Genomic DNA, 19,391 nt, shown 5'->3' with positions numbered 1-19,391 from the left:
CTTCTGTAGGATATCCAAATGGCAGTATCCAGTGAGTTATTGTATACATAAATTAATTTTTTCAGGAGAGAATCTGAGGCTTAAAATAGATTTTATAGTTATTACAGTAATGATGAGAGGTAGGTGAAATCACATATAAATGGAGTCATCCATAATAATCATAGATTTATGCAATGACACAAGAATGTTGATTTTCAACTTCCACTTTAAAGGAAAAATGGGTTTAGGTAAAAAAAAAAAAGTTTAAATAATGCCAAGTTATGAAAGTAGTAGGTTGTCTCTTTTATAAGTAGTTAATGGCAAAAAGAAAATAAAAAGTTCCTGCCAAGTATCAGAGATTCATATACAAGAAATTATCATAAAACAGAAAATCATTACAAGTAAGAGGGGTTTTCTGAACTTGAGAAGTCTTTCTGCAGGAGTACTGCCATTATTATATGTACATTCAATGAAGTACACATTTAATTAATAACCCTATGTTCTTGCAAGTATCCATCAAGTATGTTGATAAAACAAGAGGTGGCCAATTTTATCCTTCCTGGTAAATAACCAGCTCCCTTCTGGAAACTCTGAATCATTTATATTTATATTTTCTGTTCACTTAAGGGTAGTCCCAATGTAATTACTAGCGGATTAAAAATGATCATGTGACTCCTGGGTAAGAAATCTGAATCAAAGACCCCAATGAAACATCCTATTAGGTGATTGTTAAAAAATGCCAAATAAACACCTAAATAATAACCAGATGTCAGAAAATGCTTGGAATTCCTCCTTTTTCTACTTTTTAAAAAGTTTATTTAAAAAATTTTTTTTTGAAAGAGAGAGAGAAAGAATCCCAAGCAGGCTCCATCCTGTCAGCACAGAGCCCCGATGCTGGGCTTAAACTCACAAACTGTGAGATCATGACCCTGAGCCAAAATCAAGAGTCTGACACTTAACTGACTGAGCCACCCAGGCACCCCCAGAAAATGCTTGAAATTTCTTTAGATGATTATTACTAAATTCAGGAAATGAGAATGTAAAATGTTTTTAAAATATGGCATCATCATGGAGTACTTCCCAAAATACTGATATTTCCTTTCAGTTAGGATCATTAGGGTAAATTTTGTAAATCATCACCATAATTTTAGTAAGGGTCACTTACAAATTGTACTTGAGTTAACTGTACTGAAAAACTCCAGAGTAATTTGACCTTTGCCCTGCCTAATCTTGGTGCTCAGGCTCAAATGTGATGTTTGGGCACGGACTCTCACATTTGATGTGTTATCTTTTCATCTTCTTCTGAGGTCTGATTTCTATTTTAACTTCTACATCACAAAGAGTTTTAAAGAAGCTTTTTGCTAAAATGCCTTAAGGTCTTCCCCTATTCTCTTTAAAAAAGAGGAGGGGTAAATAGTATTTCAAAGTAGATATCTGTAATCCAGACTGTAGAGCCTTTTAGCTACAGAATTTAAGTTTGGCTCCAAAATGTCATCTTTTACCTCCAAGTTAAAAGCTGATACTTTGAATAAGAGTTAAACTCTTACCTGCTTTTGAGAAGATGAAATTATAGAACTAACCTGCTATTCTTTGGGATAATATAAAAGTGAAATACACTTGACATCAAAACTAGCCAATTGATTTAAATGATGTGTAAATATAATAAACAATGATTAACTTTTAAGTCTTTATAGGTGCCCTTCATTTTCAGGTTTTATATTTAATTAACCATGTAAAATAATGAAGAAACACCATGGATTACTTTAGTAGACATAGATAATCACTAAGCTGTCTAAATAGGTTTTTTTGGGAGGTGTAGGGGGGTGGCCAACTTCAAATTGGACTGAAGATACCTAAAAGGCAATCTCAAATACATTCACATTTGCAAGATCCTCTTCACCTAATTATTCCTTTTGATGTTCTCCAGCAATTTAACTGATCCCTTTTGCACAGCATACTCGTTATGGATTACATAGCTTAAATTGACATCCAAATGCTATAAGGACTTCCAAGTCTGTGCTATTCAGACTTCCCACCTTTATAGCCAGTGTCTGGCTGGACATCACATTTTTTTTTTTTTTGTCATATTATGCACAAAAATAAGCCATGTGAGGGACGCCTGGGTGGCTCAGTTGGTTAAGCGTCCAACTTCCGCTCAGGCCATGATCTCACGGTTCGTGAGTTCAAGCCCTGCATGGGGCTCTGTGCTGACAGCTCAGAGCCTGGAGTCTGGTTTGGATTCTGTGTCTCCCTCTCTCTCGGCCCCTCCCCCGCTCGCACTCTGTCCCCCAAAAACAAGTACATGTTAAAAATTTAAAAAAAAAATAAGCCATATGGATTGAAAGATCTAAATGTAACAATCAAAACTAAAATATTTACAATACAGGAAAATGTGCTTATGAGCTCAGGTTCGGGATGGAGTTCTCTCTCTCTCTCTCTTTTTTAATGTTTATTTATTTTTGAGAGAGAGAGCACAAGCAGGGGAGGGGCAGAGAGAGAGGGGGGCAGAAGATCCAAAGCAGGCCCTGTGCCGATGGCAGAGCACGATGCGGGGCTCCAACTCACGAACCGTGAGACTGTGACCCGAGCTGAAGTCGGACACTCAACATGACCGAGCCACTTAGCTGCCCCCAGGGTTGGATTTCTTTTTTTTTTTTTTTTTTTTTATATATATGAAATTTATTGACAAATTGGTTTCCATACAACACCCAGTGCTCATCCCAAAAGGTGCCCTCCTCAATACCCATCACCCACCCTCCCCTCCCTCCCACCCCCCATCAACCCTCAGTTTGTTCTCAGTTTTTAAAAGTCTCTTATGCTTTGGCTCTCTCCCACTCTAACCTCTTTTTTTTTTTTTTCCTTCCCCTCCCCCATGGGTTCCTGTTAAGTTTCTCAGGATCCACATAAGAGTGAAACCATATGGTATCTGTCTTTCTCTGTATGGCTTATTTCACTTAGCATCACACTCTCCAGTTCCATCCACGTTGCTACAAAAGGCCATATTTCATTTTTTCTCATTGCCACGTAGTATTCCATTGTGTATATATACCACAATTTCTTTATCCATTCATCAGTTGGTGGACATTTAGGCTCTTTCCATAATTTGGCTATTGTTGAGAGTGCTGCTATGAACATTGGGGTACAAGTGCCCCTATGCATCAGTACTCCTGTATCCCTTGGGTAAATTCCTAGCAGTGCTATTGCTGGGTCATAGGGTAGGTCTATTTTTAATTTTTTGAGGAACCTCCACACTGCTTTCCAGAGCGGCTGCACCAATTTGCATTCCCACCAACAGTGCAAGAGGGTTCCCGTTTCTCCACATCCTCTCCAGCATCTATAGTCTCCTGATTTGTTCATTTTGGCCACTCTGACTGGCGTGAGGTGATACCTGAGTGTGGTTTTGATTTGTATTTCCCTGATAAGGAGCGACGCTGAACATCTTTTCATGTGCCTGTTGGCCATCTGGATGTCTTCTTTAGAGAAGTGTCTATTCATGTTTTCTGCCCATTTCTTCACTGGGTTATTTGTTTTTCGGGTGTGGAGTTTGGTGAGCTCTTTATAGATTTTAGATACTAGCCCTTTGGACATCACATTTAACTGAACTTCACTCAGGACCTGCTTCCCAAAGCCTGCTTCTTCCCCGGGGCTCTAGGCTCTGGCCATCAACCCTGGAATTATCCTGGATGATCTGCCCCTCCTGTCATTATAGTCACATGTGTCAATTCTGCCTCTATGTAATGTCCTTGAATCTGTCCATTTGTCTCTTTCCCCAGTTCAGCTAAATTAGTTCCAGCACTCTTATCTGATGGCTTACTCTAATGCTTTCCTATTGCCCCCAGCCTTGTTTCTCCCACCAACCCTCAGCTTCCCTCACCAAATCTATTCACTGTGTAGCCAGAGTGACCTCTCCTCCACATCAGTTCCCCACACTGCAGCCAGAGAAATATTTCTAAGGCATAGAAATAACCTTGGCACTTTTCTGATTAGAAGTTTTGAGAATTTCTTATTTCTCCCAGAATAAATTCCAAACTTATTAACACCACATATATGGTCCTTAATAATTGGGGCCCTTTATAACTCTATTCTATTATTTATTTAGTTCCTAAATGTACCATGCCCCTCTAATAGTCTGAGAGAGAGAGAGAAAATCCCAAGCAGGCTCCCAGCCGTCAGCCCAGAACCTGATGCGGTCTCAAACCCACGAACTGTGAGATCATGACCTGCCTGAGCCAAATCAAGAGTCAAAAGCTTAACTGACTGGGTTACCCAGGTGCCCCAATAGAACCTGGAATTTTGCCTTAATAGGAGAGTCTGTCTGAATTGATCCAACTGATTTTTCAATTTCATGCATGACAATTCAGTATAAAAGTTTTATCTTTAACACATTCCTTTCTTTTTTTTTCCCTTTCAACCCTGAGCCTCCCCTTGGTTTCGGTGTCAGTTGGGTTACCCGGTTAACCACCAGCCCACTTTCATCAGAGAATCTGGTATATAGTGAATAAGATCCCTCTATTAAACTACTTGAGGTTAGGGGTGCCTGGGTGGCTCAGTTGATTAAGCATCAGACTCTTGATTTTGGCTCAGGTCATGATCTCCTGGTGATGAGATGAGGCTCTGCCTGGGGCCCAAGTCTGTGTAGGCTCCTTGTGGGGCTCCATGCTGAGTATGGAGTCTGCTTAAGGTTCTCTCTTAAGCCCCTCCCCTGTTCATGTGTGTGCTCTCTCTCTCAAAAACAAAAAAATACCATCTGAGGTTTAAAAAAATGATAATAATTTAGGCTAAAATCATGCCAATGACAGAATGATATATTTTTTGTTGTTTCTGCTTATAGTAATAGCTGAGCAGAAAGAGTAGATAAAAAGAAATGAGAAATGCCCCTCTTACTCTAAATTAGACTACCTACATGAAAATTAGAGGTGGGAATTAAGAAATATGTAGATTTTCTTGTGTATTATAAATATGTGCCAACAAAAGTACATCTCTGATGTCACCTACAGTGAGAAATGTCTGAAATTAACTCCAATAGTCTCTTATTAATCCATTCTGTCTTTAATGTGCTTTCTTCCAATGTTTTCATTCTTTTTCTCAAATTTACTAGATGCTTTCTTACACTTGACTTTAGGATCAAGGCATCTTGGTGGGCTCACGATAGACATAGTCTTCTCCCTTTACATCTGGTTTAAAATATAAACCATATGTAACATCAATGATATTTACAAGGTGGTTATGTTTAGATTTGGTGATTAGCAAGTATCTTAAAAAGTGGAGAAAAGAAAGTTGAGAGCTGGTAGGTCAGAGGAGGTCAATTTGAGGAAGCAATTATTATGACATCTGACATTATGGCTTGTAATAAGCTTGGCCATCTGTTTCTTATAGAAGTTTTATTGTTTCTGTTGTTATTGCTGCTTCTGTCAGGAAAGAAGATCTGGAGAGTGTTTTAGAAAGCACATTTTTCATAATTCAAATGATAAATCATCTTATGTAACTATTAACTTTAGTTATATCTTTACATTGATGTAGGCAAATTCTCTGGGTAATATTGCATGTATTGTTTGTATTCACATATTTGGAGACATCTAATTTTCCTTAGAGTCAATCCATGAGCATTTTTATTGTTCAATACTTTAAAAATCTATGCTGGTGATGGATGGGCCAATTTTGCTAATGTGGGAACTAAGCAGGGAGAAACTGAGTTTCCCAAACACAGAGTCAATGTGAAGCTTCAGAGTCAGAGGATGTAGAAGATTAAAGAAATTAAGCTTTGCCAAACTAAGTTTCCTCAACTGAAGTAGCTGAATTCCTGAATCAAAGCCAGTCACTCTGAGCTCTGTGTTTTATTTACAGTGCAGCACGTTCACAATGATGTATATTACTCATGCGTATGCTCGGAGACATGTGACTGTGAAAGAAAAAAAGGAGTAGAATTCAATGGGCCAATTTTGTTGTTTAACTTTGGTCAAAGTCTTGGCTGACATTGTTGAGATCGTTTTGCCTTGTGGATAGTTTAGTGTGTGGTGTAATGTGTCCCCCTTTCCAAGTAATAAAGAATTAAGGTTTATCTGTGCTTCTGATGAACGAAAATTCTGATGAAATAAAATTTAGTTCTTAAGTCACAGAAAAATGTATGGGTCACTTAGTAGACCAAATAAGGTCCTGAATGAAAGTCAGTGAAGATTTTTTTCTTACCCTGATTTTCTATCAGAATTGAATTACATCCTGTGTTAAGGCAGGATACCTACATAATGGTAGGTAAACCGATGAACATTTCTAAGCCTCACTTTTCTCTTCTGTAGAGAGAGGGGTAATGATACTTGGTCTATAGTATTGTCAGGAGAATAAAATGAGAATATATGTGAAGAGGTTAGCACAAGAATGGGAATAAAAGTTTTCAATAAATGGAGCTAGAACAATGTCAGAACAATGAAGTCTTTGAAGATTTTATTTTCAGCAAATAGACCCATCCTATTCCTCCTTGTGGCTATTGATTTGTGTGCTTAGAGCATCCTGTAACATCTCAATCAGCTTCCATGAAAGAGACTGCCTCACCTATTTCTAGCTGCTTGCAGTGTTGTTACCATTTTGAAGGATATGGCAGCAAGGCCAAAAGTTAACACTTCCCTAACTTCTGAGTCAAAACAAACAAATAAACAAACAAACAAACAAACAAAAAACAACCCTACCATTATTCTTCTGAAGTCATTTTTTTTCCAAGAATACCTAAGCACTGGAAGAAAAAGTGCTCTTTTCTCTCCTTTCATGTTCTTAACACCTGTTTATTTGGCATTTGTTACATGCTGGTCCCAGGCAAATAAAAATGAATCTGAGATCATCTCTGCTCTGCAAAAGAATATACTGCATTGTTCACTGATATATATTTGGGAAATTACTGTAAATATATACATTTATTTCAGCAAACATCAAGGAGAACATTTTGGGAAAAGATAATCAAAGGCATGATGTTTTTCTGATAAGCTAGATGATAGGGAGGATTCCATTAAAATCCAGGAAAATTATGAGACAGAGTGTGAGCAGGGGAGGATTAGAGAGAGAGGGAGACACAGAAACCAAAGAAGGCTCCAGGCTCTCAGCTGTCAGCACAGAGCCTGATGCGGGGCTCAGACCCACAAACCACAAGATCATGACCTGAGCTGAAGTCGGGCACTTAACTGACTGAGCCACCCAGGTGTCCCACCCATTAAGCATTTATAAAACCATTGGTCAGTACTAGGCACTATGGCAAGTGACTGAGTTAGAAAATGCAGTTTTGCCCTTCAGAAGCTCATGGTTTAATTACAGAAGAGAGAGATATGTAAGCAAATAATTACAATTAGTGGATTTATAACATTACAGTATTAATAATATGTTATATATGGTTCTAAACTAAACTAATCTAGTCTAGTTACTCAGGGAGTCTCTGATTCTACCTTAGGTCTACAATCATGTGTTTCTCTGTGTGTGTGTCTATATGTGTGTCTAGATGGGGAATCTAGAAAGTCTTCATAAATAAGACATTTGAGTTAAGTCTTGGGGAAGGGTAAGACTTCAGCAAGCTGCCTGGGGGGTTGGGGACACAGGAGCATTATAGGTGAAGAAGGAAGGAAACTAAATTTCCTTAGAAAACTGCAAAGAAGGTGTCTGTTTTTCCAAAGAAGACATCCAGATGGCCAACAGACGCATGAAAAGATATTCAACATCACTTATGACCAGGGAAATACAAATCAAAACTATAATAAGATATCACCTCACACCAGTCAGAATGGCTAAAATAAACAACAAAGGAAACAACAGGTGTTGGCAAAGATGCAGAAATATTGGGAGCCCTCTTACACTTTTGGTGGGAATGCAAACTGGTGTAGCCACTCTGGAAAACAGTATAGAGGTTCCTCAAAAAGTTTAAAAAAAATAGAACTCCAGCAATCGCACTACTAGGTATTTACCCAAAGGATACAAACATACTAATTTGAAGGTATACATGCACTCTGATGTTTATAGCAGTGCTATCAATAGCCAAATTAAGGAAACAGCCCAAATGTCCTTCATCTGATGAAAGGATAAAGAAGATGATATAGATATAGATATAGATATAGATATAGATATAGATATATAGATACATATAGATGGTATAGATATAGATAGATATATAGATACATATCCATTATATATCTATATGTAATATAGATATCCATATATATATAATGAAATATTACTTAGCCATAAAAAATAATGAAATCTTGTCATTTGCAATGACATGGATAGAGCTAGAGTGTACTATGTTAAGCAAGATAAGTTGGCCAGAGAAAGGCAAATACCATATGATTTCACTCATGTGGAACTTAAGAAACAAAACAAATGAATACAGAGGTGAGAAAAGAGAGGAAAACCAAGAAACAGACTCTTAACTATAGGAAACAAACCGATGGTTACCAGAGGGGAAGTGGGCGGGGAATGGGGAAAATAGGTGATGGGGATTAAGGGGTGCACTTCTTGTGATGAACACCGGGGGTTACATGTAAATAATGAATCACTAAATTCTATACCTGAAACTATTAAACTAAATGGAATTTAAATAAAAACCTGAAAAAATAAAAGAAAGTGAGTGTCTGAAGTATAGTGTGTGGAGATAGAGAAGGAGATCTGGGAGTGTGAATTGTGATTTAGACATGAAAGAGAAGCGACCACTCTGGGAAAGACCAGATAATGAAAGGCTTTGTCCGAAGCAACAGGGAGTCCCTGAGGTAGCTACAGTTGCTTGCTGGCTAGAGGCTGCCATGGGGGTCTGGGTCAATGTGTTGTACGTAGTCTGGTTCAGTGCTGCCGGAGATTTGCCACCCCGTATCCCACTCCCAGCCAGCTATTTTGTGAATTTATGCCCTCAATTTCAGAAGCCTTGAAACCAAAGTCCATTGGTATTTCTTGAAATACTGTGGGAACATAAAATAACACTTTTATTTGGTTTGGAACCATTAGCTTCATCTTTGGATATAAACATAATTTAGGTCTGAAAATCAGAGACATTAAAATAGGACTATATAGGTGGGAGCATATTTCAAACTGATAAGAGATTTCTATTTTTTGAGTAATAGTTCAAGACTGGTTTCCTCTACCTTGAGTTGCTGTGAACAGTTAGCTTCCTTTGTTCTTGGAACATTAGCATGTTTGTCCATATTTCATTTACTCATTCACTAATCTCCCCCCATCGGTAGTAGAAGTTGAACAAGGGGGCACCTGGGTTGCTCAGTCGGTTAAGCGTCCGACTTCAGCTCAGGTCACAGTGAGTTCGAGCCCCATGTCGGCCTCTGTGCTGACAGCTCAGAGCCTGGAGCCTGCTTAGGATTCTGTGTCTCCCTCTCTCTCTGCCCCTCCCCCACTCATGCTCTGTCTCTCTCTGTCTCAAAAATAAATAAATTTAAAAAAACATTAAAAAAAAAAAGAAGTTGAATAAGAACCCTTCCTGGGTGGCTAGTTGGTTAAGCATCTGACTCTTTATCTTGGGTCAGGTCATGATCTCCCAGTTCATGAGTTTGAGCCCCGCATCAGGCTCTGTGCTGACAGTGTGGAGCCTGCTTAGGATTCTCTCTCTCTCTGCCCCTCCCCTGTGTGTTCTATCTCTCTTTCTCCCTCTGTCTCTCTTTCTCTGTCTCTCTCTCTCTCAAAATAAATACATAAACTTAAAAAAAAGAGCCCTTCTGGGAATTTGGTAAAGAATTACCTTTCCACCTGTTTCCCAGTTCACCACTCCGACATAAACACTGTTTAGAAAAACACTGTTTAGGGTGAAAGCAATGTCATTTCATACAGAGTGATGTGTGTCACGAAGTATTTGATTAACCAGGGTGGCCAAAGACAAAGTTAATTATTTGGTCAATATTTTACTAGGTCTTTCAGTTATTACCCATTTTATTTTTAGTTACTATTTTCTATTCTCTCCATCTACACCTCTGATGTTTTACCTGAATGTACTTAAATTATAAGGTCAAATGAAAAATCTATAAGAAAGATTAAATCATATTTTATCAGAAATCTGTACCTGGCATCATTCTTGGAAGGCATATTTACAATTTAAAAAAAAAAGACAACTTTAGGGAGAAGAATTGCTTTTGTTTTAACTTCACTAAGTTTCTGTCAAGTTACTTTTTATAAAACCACATCAAGATGTGACAACAGGATGATAGATAAGAACTACGCAGCTTTTACATTTTGAAGGTAAGAGAGGCCTCTGAAAATAGATTTCATATGAAAAGTGCAGAATCAAAGCACAGCTATATCTATTAGTCTTTACTGTTACTTCATTTCATAACTTTGGATTAGTCATTAAAAATGCCAAAGGAGTTATAGGTTTTCTGGAACACAACAGAGTATTATATACAAGGGCAGTTTACAAAGCTCTAGTTTATAGCTATCTTGAGGAATGGAGCTGCCCAAAAACTCTGTTCTGGGGACTTCCTCAGTTCAAAGCAACTAGCAGGAGTTTTGCTAAAATCAAACCTTAGAACTGGACTCCCTGGTTCCCAGATTGTTACGATGTGTGTTTAAAAAAAACAAAAACAAAGAACTTGGGGCACTTGGGTGGCTCAGTCGGTTAAACGTCCAACTTTGGCTTCTTCCCAGAAGTTTTGAAAGGATCAAATGAGATAATCTATGTGAGGATGAGAACATTCTACACTTCTAAAAACTTTACGCATTTAACAAATATTTAGTTAGCACTTAGCACACATAGCACATGTGGTAGACACCAAAAAAAAAAAATATATGATGAATTATAAAGTTAGCATTTGGAGGATCTTGAGGTCTTGTAGAGGAGACACAGATATCTGTAAATGACAGTAACACCATAGTGACTACTTTTCCCCTGGGGTGGAAGTTGGGGAATATTTCACAAAAGAGATGCCAATGAACTCTAATATATTAAAAGATGGCTAGGAGTTTTCCAGGCAGAAACTGTGTTAAAGGATATACAAAACAATGGAAACAGCCTGAGTAAAGACAGAGGAGGTAAAACACATGATATAGAAGAAATGGTAAGTAGGTCGTTATAGTAAAGCACAGGATGTGGGGCAGCATGTAGCAGGAAATAAAGCCAGAAAGAAGCATATGTTGGAGCCAGATTATAAAAGACTTGGGAGTTATGGGTTCTTTTATCAGGTTAATGGTTAGCATAGAGATGCTTTAACTGGGCAAGTACTATGATGATGACAATAAGAATAGTAATAATCATTACTATTTTTATAACAATAATAACGGATAATATTTACAGAACTTCATTCTTTTTTTTTTTTTAACGTTTATTTATTTTTGGGACAGAGAGAGACAGAGCATGAACGGGCGAGGGGCAGAGAGAGAGGGAGACACAGAATCGGAAACAGGCTCCAGGCTCTGAGCCATCAGCCCAGAGCCTGACGCGGGGCTCGAACTCACGGACCGCGAGATCGTGACCTGGCTGAAGTCGGACGCTTAACCGACTGCGCCACCCAGGCGCCCCAACTTCATTCTTTTTGATCGTTGAGTCGAGTAATATTCTATTGTAAATATATACCACATCTTCTTTATCCATTCATCAGTCGACGGACACTGGGATCTTTCTATGGTTTGACTATTATTGATAGTGTTGCTATAAACATTGTGGTGCATGTGCCCCCTTCAAATCAGCATTTTTGTATCCTTTGGATAAATACCTAGTAGTACAATTGCTGGGTTGTAGGGGCTTTTTTCCAGAGCTGTTTTCCAGAGTGGCTGCACCAATTTGCATTCCCACACTTGCAATACACTTGCAAAAGTGTTCTCCTTTCTCTACCAACATCCTCACGAACATCTGTTGTTTCCTGAGTTGTTAAGTTTAGCCACTCTGACTGGTATGAGGTGCTATCTCATTGTGGTTTTGATTGGTGATTTCCCTGATGATGAGTGATGTTGATGTTGAGCATCTTTTCATGTGTCTATTAGCCATCTGGATATCTTCTTTTGAAAAGTGTCTCTTTATGTCTTTTGCCTATTTCTTCACTGGATTATTTGTTTTTTGGGTGTTGAGCTTGGTAAATTCTTTATAGAATTTGGATACTAACCCTTTATCCAATATGCCATTTGCAAATATCTTCTCCCATTACATCAGTTGTCTTTTAATTTCTTGATTGTTTCCTTCTCTGTGCAGAAGCGTTTTATTTTTATGAGGTCCCAATAGTTCATTTTTGCTTTTGTTTCCCTTGCCCCCAGAGACATGTCTAGTAAGAAGTTGCTACAGCCGAGGTCAAGTTGTTGCCTGTGTTCTCCTCTAGGATATTGATGGCTTCTTGTATTACATTTAGGTCTTTCATTCATCTCAGATTTATTTTTGTGTATGGTGTAAGGAAGTGGTCCAGGTTCTTCTTCTGCATGTCTCTGTCCACTTTTCCCATCATCATTTGCTGAAGAGAATGTCTTTTTTTCCATTAGATGCTCTTTTCTGCTTTGTCAAGGATTAGTTAGCCATACATCTGTGGGTCCATTTCTGGGTTCTCTATTCTGTTCATTGATCAATGTGTCTATTTTTGTGCCAACACCCTTGTACTTAGCATAGTACTTACAACGTAATAAATTCTTTATAAATGTCTCTTTCACTCCTTTTTAAATAAGTGTTAAGCACCTATCATTTATTTACAATTTAAATGAATAAGTGAGTGAGTGTGTGAATTAAAAAGCAGATGAACTAACAATAATTGTAATGCATATAACTAAACTTTACAAGCTTCCTTAATAGCCTTATCTGTCACCAGTATACTTGTGAGAGTTAGCCTTGTATACAACTTGTGTAGCATCAACAACACACAAAAGATGTCAGGATTCTTGATTTCTCCTTTAGTGCTTCATGCCCTTCTATATCTAACCACAGTTAATAAGGTAATAAAATATGAACAACAGATACCAAATTCAGGATCCTTGTATCAGAAGATAGAACAGAAACTAACATTTACTGTTTTTAGGATGTGCTATGTTCTTTCACAAGTCATTTTATTTAATTCTTTTTAAAAAATTTTTGTAAAACATTTATTCATTTTTGAAAGACAGAGACAGAGCGTGAGCAGGGGAGGGGCAGAGAGAGAGGGAGACACAGAATCTGAAGCAGGCTCCAGGCTCTGAGCTGTCAGCACAGAGCCCAATGCTGGGCCCAAACCCATGAACCGTGGGATCATGACCTGAGCCGAAGTCGGACGCTCAACAGACTGAGCCACCCAGGTGCCCCTATTTCATTTAATTCTTAACTCTGAAGTGGTGGTATTATCCCCATTTCATATCTATGAAGAAACTAAATTCAACATCTATTGAGAAACAGAGGCAGCGTGTTTCCTATTTTATATAATTGTTCATATGTTTGCTTTGCCTTCTTGACTAGGGTTGTTGAAAAAAGGTTTCTTCCAAAAAAAAAAAAAAAACCCAAAAAAACAAAAAAAAACAACAAAAAAAAAACCAAAAAAACAAAACCAAAAAAAACTATTGGCTTTGTATCTATCTTTAAAATTCCCATCATACTTATACCGGAGCTATGGACATTGATATTATATGTCAACATGCAAACATAATCTGGGGGAAAAACTAAGTAAACCATAATTAATCATTAACACCTTGGTTCAGTTTGGTTTCTGAGATTTCCTATAGCAAGCAGAACCCTTAGAAAGTGAAATCTTGGTTGAAATTATTTTGAGGCACTGCCTAGTCACAGTGAAGCTTTGGTGTCTTAATCATCTGAATTATAGGAGGGGAAGAAATCTGCCAGTCCTCCATTTTCTCTAAGGTGTTGAGAAGGCTGTCATTAAAAACACAAAATCAACCAAAAGGTTGGAAAAAGTGTCGATGACAAGCTTAGTTTGGAGTAGAAAACTGATCCTCAACCTCTAAAGTTCCTCCAGAGACTGTTAGTCTGTTTCCTTTTCACTTTGCATTGTCACTCATTTCCTTTTGAAAGAGTTGCAGCAGTTTCTACATACAACAGAGAAATTGAAACAAATGTTAGGATTAATCAGTTTACCAACTTTTAGCCCCAGGAATTGCTGCCATCAACAGAGCCTCTGTAAAGGTCTAGGAGATGACTGGGAGCCAGCCCTGACTTAGTAAAGTCTAGGGCTCCTTTGTCATTTGTGAAGATACATTTTATCACCCTCGGCTTGTGGAATTTATAATTTCTGATGCTGTTCCTGACTTTGAGCCCTGAGTCAGGCTCTGTGCTGACAGCTCAGAGCCTGGAGACTGTTTCGGATTCTGTGTCTCCCTCTCAGTCTCTGCCCCTACCCCACTTGCACTCTGTGTCTCTCTCTCAGAAATAAATAAACATTTTTTTAAAAAATGGATATTTTAAATGGAAATTCCTTACCAACTTTTCTGGCTTCTAATTATTTTTCTCTCTACTGCACAGAGTATAAAATAACACTTCCACTAAATGTAGACTCAGCAGGGCGCCTGAGTGGCTCGGTCGGTTGGGCGACAGACTTCAGCTCAGGTCATGATCTCACGGTTTGTGAGTTTGAGCCCCGTGACGGGCTCTGTGCTGACAGCTCAGAGCCCAGAGCCTGCTTCGGATTCTGTGTCTCCCTCTCTCTCTGCCCCTTCTTTGCTCACGTTCTGTCTGTCTCTGTCTCTCAATAACAAATAAATGTTAAAAAAAAAAATTTTAAATGTAGACTCAGCAGGCAATAGCTGTATCCTATGTTCATTTTCTTTTACACACGAACTATAGCAAAACTCAAAGTGAAAAATAAATAAATAAAAGGATTTTTCTTCAATAAAAGCAGAGATTTAAAAATGCCTATTTAATCCTAAATTTTAGCTATAGTAAATGATATGGTGGTTGAATAATTTGATGCCTGAATTGAAATGGTATCTAGTCACTTAAATACATATAAGTCAACATACCGGGCAGGTGGTGAAAATCTAAATGGTGTTCTACTTAGGTAAATATATTCTGTAAGATATGTTTTCCATTCTTTGTGTTTACCGACCAGCTGTGTTCCTGACTTTCTCAGCTTCTCTCGGGTTACTAGAAGAGAAAGGTATTTCATTATAGGTTCTGAGAAGTACAAAAAATTAAGGATCAGATTCTTTGTAGCATGAGCCAAAAGACCAACACCTGAATACACAGACTAGAGAAATTTCCTTTTTTAGAAAGGGAAGAACTGGCAAAATTATTCCTGTCTCACCATTTCGGAACTCAAGATTGCTTTGGGTCAGGTTAGATCCCTGCAGACTAAATTACAGGGCAGAATTAAGCCCATGGTTCAAATGATTAGAGAAATAAATTGCTGGCATGTGTGCATGAATGGAAATAAGGATGTGGAACCCATGTTTTACAGATGGTCTTCTTGAACACAATGTAGTGTCATTCTAAATGAGCCCAGAGGGCAGTTCTAGCCTGTGTTATTCATCATTCATATTTTATTTTTGATTTATGTATTTTTTTCAGGTATGTTATTTATTATTCAGCTTCTTGTTGCTGAAAACCAGGGCCCCTATTTTTATCTCTGAATAAGTGTCCAAGAAACCATACCTGTTTGCTCGATGCAGATATCTTAAATTTAAATGTAATAGCAAAATTGTTCTTTTTCTCTGTTTCGTTTTGCTTGGGCATTTGTGTCCCATATATCCAGTATTAAAGGATATTATATATTAGCTACATATTAGCTATCATCATTTGTTTCAGGAACTACAATAAGAAGTGTACCACAAATTAGAATCTTATGTTCATGGTCAAAACGCAACCACAGAATCAGCATGCTAGTACAGGCAGAAGCCACAGGAACGCCCATCTGATGTTCCTTGTTCTTGATGAGGAGAGAGAGGACCCATAATTTTTAAGGGACTTGCCCAAAACTATACAAAAAGTTTAAGTACAGCCAGGTTGAGGATTGAGATTTCTGACCCCTAGTTCCTAAAATATAAGTCCAGAATGATCAGTGCAGAATCAAAATACTAGCGATGCTATACAGAAAAGGCAAATCCTTGTTTGGGAACAAAGTGAACAGCTTCCAAAGGTCAGCTTTGAGTTTTGGCAGAAATTGGCCAAATGAACAATTATATTCAAGGCTCTTAATAACTGCTAACATATCTGGGGACTCAATAACTATTAAATTTATTCTGACTTTTTTTACGTTTATTTATTTATTTTGAGAGAGAGCGCGTGAGAGTGGGGGAGAGGCAGAAAGAGAGAGAGAGAGAGAGAGAGAGAGAGAGAGAGAATCCCAAGCAGGCTCTGTGCTATCAATCAGCACAGAGCCCAACGCGAGGCTTGATCTCACGAACCATGAGATCATGACCTGAGCCAAAATCTAGAGTCAGATGCTTAACTGACTGAGCCACCTAGGTGCCCCAAATTTATTCTGACTTTTAAGATTGTTACCAAATTGGCAGAAGTCAATCAGGCTCTCCAAATTATCTAAATTGATACAACCTGACTTCAAATCCTATGTTCTTACCCAGATGCTGCATTTGTACCCATATCTCCTCCTTCTCAGTTATTTTATAAGAAAAACAATTCTTTTAAGGTCTTTGTAATTCTTTTTTTTTTTTTTTTAATTTTTTTTTCAACGTTTATTTATTTTTGGGACAGAGAGAGACAGAGCATGAACTGGGGAGGGGCAGAGAGAGAGGGAGACACAGAATCGGAAACAGGCTCCAGGCTCTGAGCCATCAGCCCAGAGCCCGACGCGGGGCTCGAACTCACGGACCGTGAGATCGTGACCTGGCTGAAGTCGGACGCTTAACCGACTGCGCCACCCAGGCGCCCCAAGGTCTTTGTAATTCTTAATCAGTATAATTTCTTTCCAAACTCTCCATTCAAGCGTTTGTTCACTAATTCATTTCTTCAACAGGCATACAGAAGTTATCACATACCAGGACACAAAGATATATATGACAATTTTTCTCCTCAGAGTTCATAGCCTAGTGAGGGGAACTTAGACTGTAAGTTTGAAGTTCATATACCTCAAGAATCGTCTGCACAGTTCTCTGGTTTTCTCTAGTAAGGTGCATCCCAATGTGCTGTTATTTCAATGCTTCTTACCCTAATCTCATGAGATAGACAGAATAAACAAAGGTCCCAAAGAGGTTAAAGTGATGGCAGGAAATCTCAGGGACCATATCTGTCTTGTTTACCACTGTGACTTATGCCTAGGTTGCTGACATACACTGGGAGCTCAATGAATATTTGACTGAAAGGTTGAACATAGCAAGTAAATGTTGAAACTGGGCCTTAAACTCAGGTGTCCTAATATTGAGTCCAGAATTTATTCTGTTGTACCCATTTTTCAATGTCAGCTGTGGCCATTACCTTTTTTTGTTCCTCAGAGAAAGGGCTCTCATCTACTTTGGGTCCCATCTACTGGAGATGAGGCATCCCAATTAATTAATGCTTATGAAGCTATTAATCAATATATTAACAAACTTAAAAACAATCTCAGTGGAAACAGAAGATGATTCGTTCTCCAGGTTTTGCATTCTGTTGAGTATGTAATTTTTATCAAGGGATCCATCAGATCATATCAGAGAGGTGATTGCATTGCTCCTTGTAGAATGCCAGCCTTGAGAGTCCCATGGCAAGTATATGAGAACAGTGAGGAGCAAGAGATGTGACATTTTCTAATGGCAAAAAGCTATAAATTTGTTCCTGAAATGACAATGTTTTTCATCATTAAATGATGGACATTATATATGATGATATCAAAAATGACAATAATGAAGTTGATAATAATAAGAAAAAATGGCTATCGTTTATTGAGATTCAACTATGTTCCAGCAGTGTGGCAAATCATTTGCATGTTATCTCAAACAAATTCTAACAATTCCATGACATGGATAATATTGTCAATTCCAGTTTACAGGTGATGGAGGCACAATAGCTTCCACTAACTCTAAACATTCAGTAAGGACAATTCATTCTTTTTTTTTTTTTTTTCAACGTTTATTTATTTTTGGGACAGAGAGAAACAGAGCATGAACGGGGGAGGGGCAGAAAGAGAGGGAGACACAGAATCGGAAACAGGCTCCAGGCTCCGAGCCATCAGCCCAGAGCCTGACGCGGGGCTCGAACTCACGGGCTGCGAGATCGTGACCTGGCTGAAGTCGGACGCTTAACCGACTGCGCCACCCAGGCACCCCAAGGACAATTCATTCTTAAAAAGATGTACTGCTGTCACTCTCTTTAACTCACAGCCACATCCAACTATTTCCATTCCATACATACATAATATTAGATTGAATATAGGTGTATTAGCTGTAACCAGTGCCAAATGAACAGTCAATTAAGCAAAATATTGAAAAACCATGGAATTTGCCCCAATTCATTCTGTGAAGCTGACGTTACTCTGATACCAAAACCAGAAAGAGACATTGCAAGAATACATACTATATACCAATATTTCTCATGGTCACAGACACAAAAATTATTTTAAAAGTTTCTGTCAGTCAAATCCAATGATATACAAAAAGCATAACACATCATGACTGAGTGGAGTGGTCCTATAAAAACAAAGTGGCTTAACATTCAAAAATTGATTAATGTAACTCATCGTGTCAATGGACTAAAGAAGAATAACCATAGAATCATCTCTGTACATGCAGAAAAATCATTTGAAAAAAACACAACATTCATTCCTGATAAAATCTCTCAGAAAACTAGAAGTTAAAGGGAACTTCTTTAATCTGGTAAGTGACATTAATGAAATTCTGTAGTTTAGTATCATCCTTAGTGGTTAAAAACTGAGTGCTTTCCTCCCAAGATATAGAATAAGACAAAGATGTCTTTTCTGTATTCCATATTGTATTGGAGACCCAGCTGGAGAGACAAGGCAAGAAAAAGAAATAAAAGAAATATGAATCAGAAATAAAGATATAAAACTTTCTTTATTCACAGATGAATTCATTGTTTATGTTAAAAATCCTAAAGAGTTTTTAAAAAGCTATTTCAACTAACCAGTGAGCTTAGCAAGGTTGTAATAGAGTACAAGGTTGAATTTTATTCTTTTTATTTTATTTTTCTTATAATTCCAGTATCATTAACATACAGTATTATATTAGTTTTAGGTTCACAATATAGCAAATTCAACAATTCTATACATTACTCAGTGCTCATCAGAATAAGTATACTCTTAATCCCCTTCACCTATTTCATTCATCCCTCTCCCACCTCCTCTTTGGCAACCACCAGTTTGTTCTCTATAGTTAAGAGTCTGTTTTTTGGATTGTCTCTTCTTTTCTTTCCTTGTTTGTTTTGTTTCATAAACTCCACATATGAGTGAAATCATATGGTATTTGTCTTTCTCTGACTGACTTATTTCACTTAACATTATACTCTATAGTTCCATCCACATTGTTGCAAATGGCAAGATTTCATTCTTTTTATGGCTGAGTAATAGTCCACCATATATATATATATATATATATATATATATATATAT

At 37.8% G+C, this 19,391-nt stretch overlaps 1 protein-coding gene and 1 long non-coding RNA gene across 8 annotated transcripts in view; one reads left to right on the top strand and one right to left on the bottom strand.

Annotated features, from left to right (window-relative positions):
- Window positions 1-19,391, top strand: part of PTGER3 (prostaglandin E receptor 3) — a 190,661-nt gene that overhangs the window by 104,947 nt on the left and 66,323 nt on the right. The gene's annotated exons all lie outside the window — the stretch shown is intronic.
- The window catches only part of LOC115521366, a 160,372-nt gene continuing 159,018 nt past the window's right edge, over window positions 18,038-19,391 (bottom strand). Inside the window, exon 4 of the long non-coding RNA XR_003971048.1 lies at window positions 18,038-18,769. This is a non-coding gene — a long non-coding RNA (uncharacterized LOC115521366). The remainder of the gene's footprint in view (window positions 18,770-19,391) is intronic.

The sequence above is a fragment of the Lynx canadensis genome, chromosome C1, assembly GCF_007474595.2.
Source record: "Lynx canadensis isolate LIC74 chromosome C1, mLynCan4.pri.v2, whole genome shotgun sequence".
Taxonomy (NCBI): Eukaryota; Metazoa; Chordata; class Mammalia; order Carnivora; family Felidae; genus Lynx; species Lynx canadensis.
Note: the sequence above shows the minus strand (reverse complement) of the source record. Positions and strands in the feature narration are given on the sequence as shown.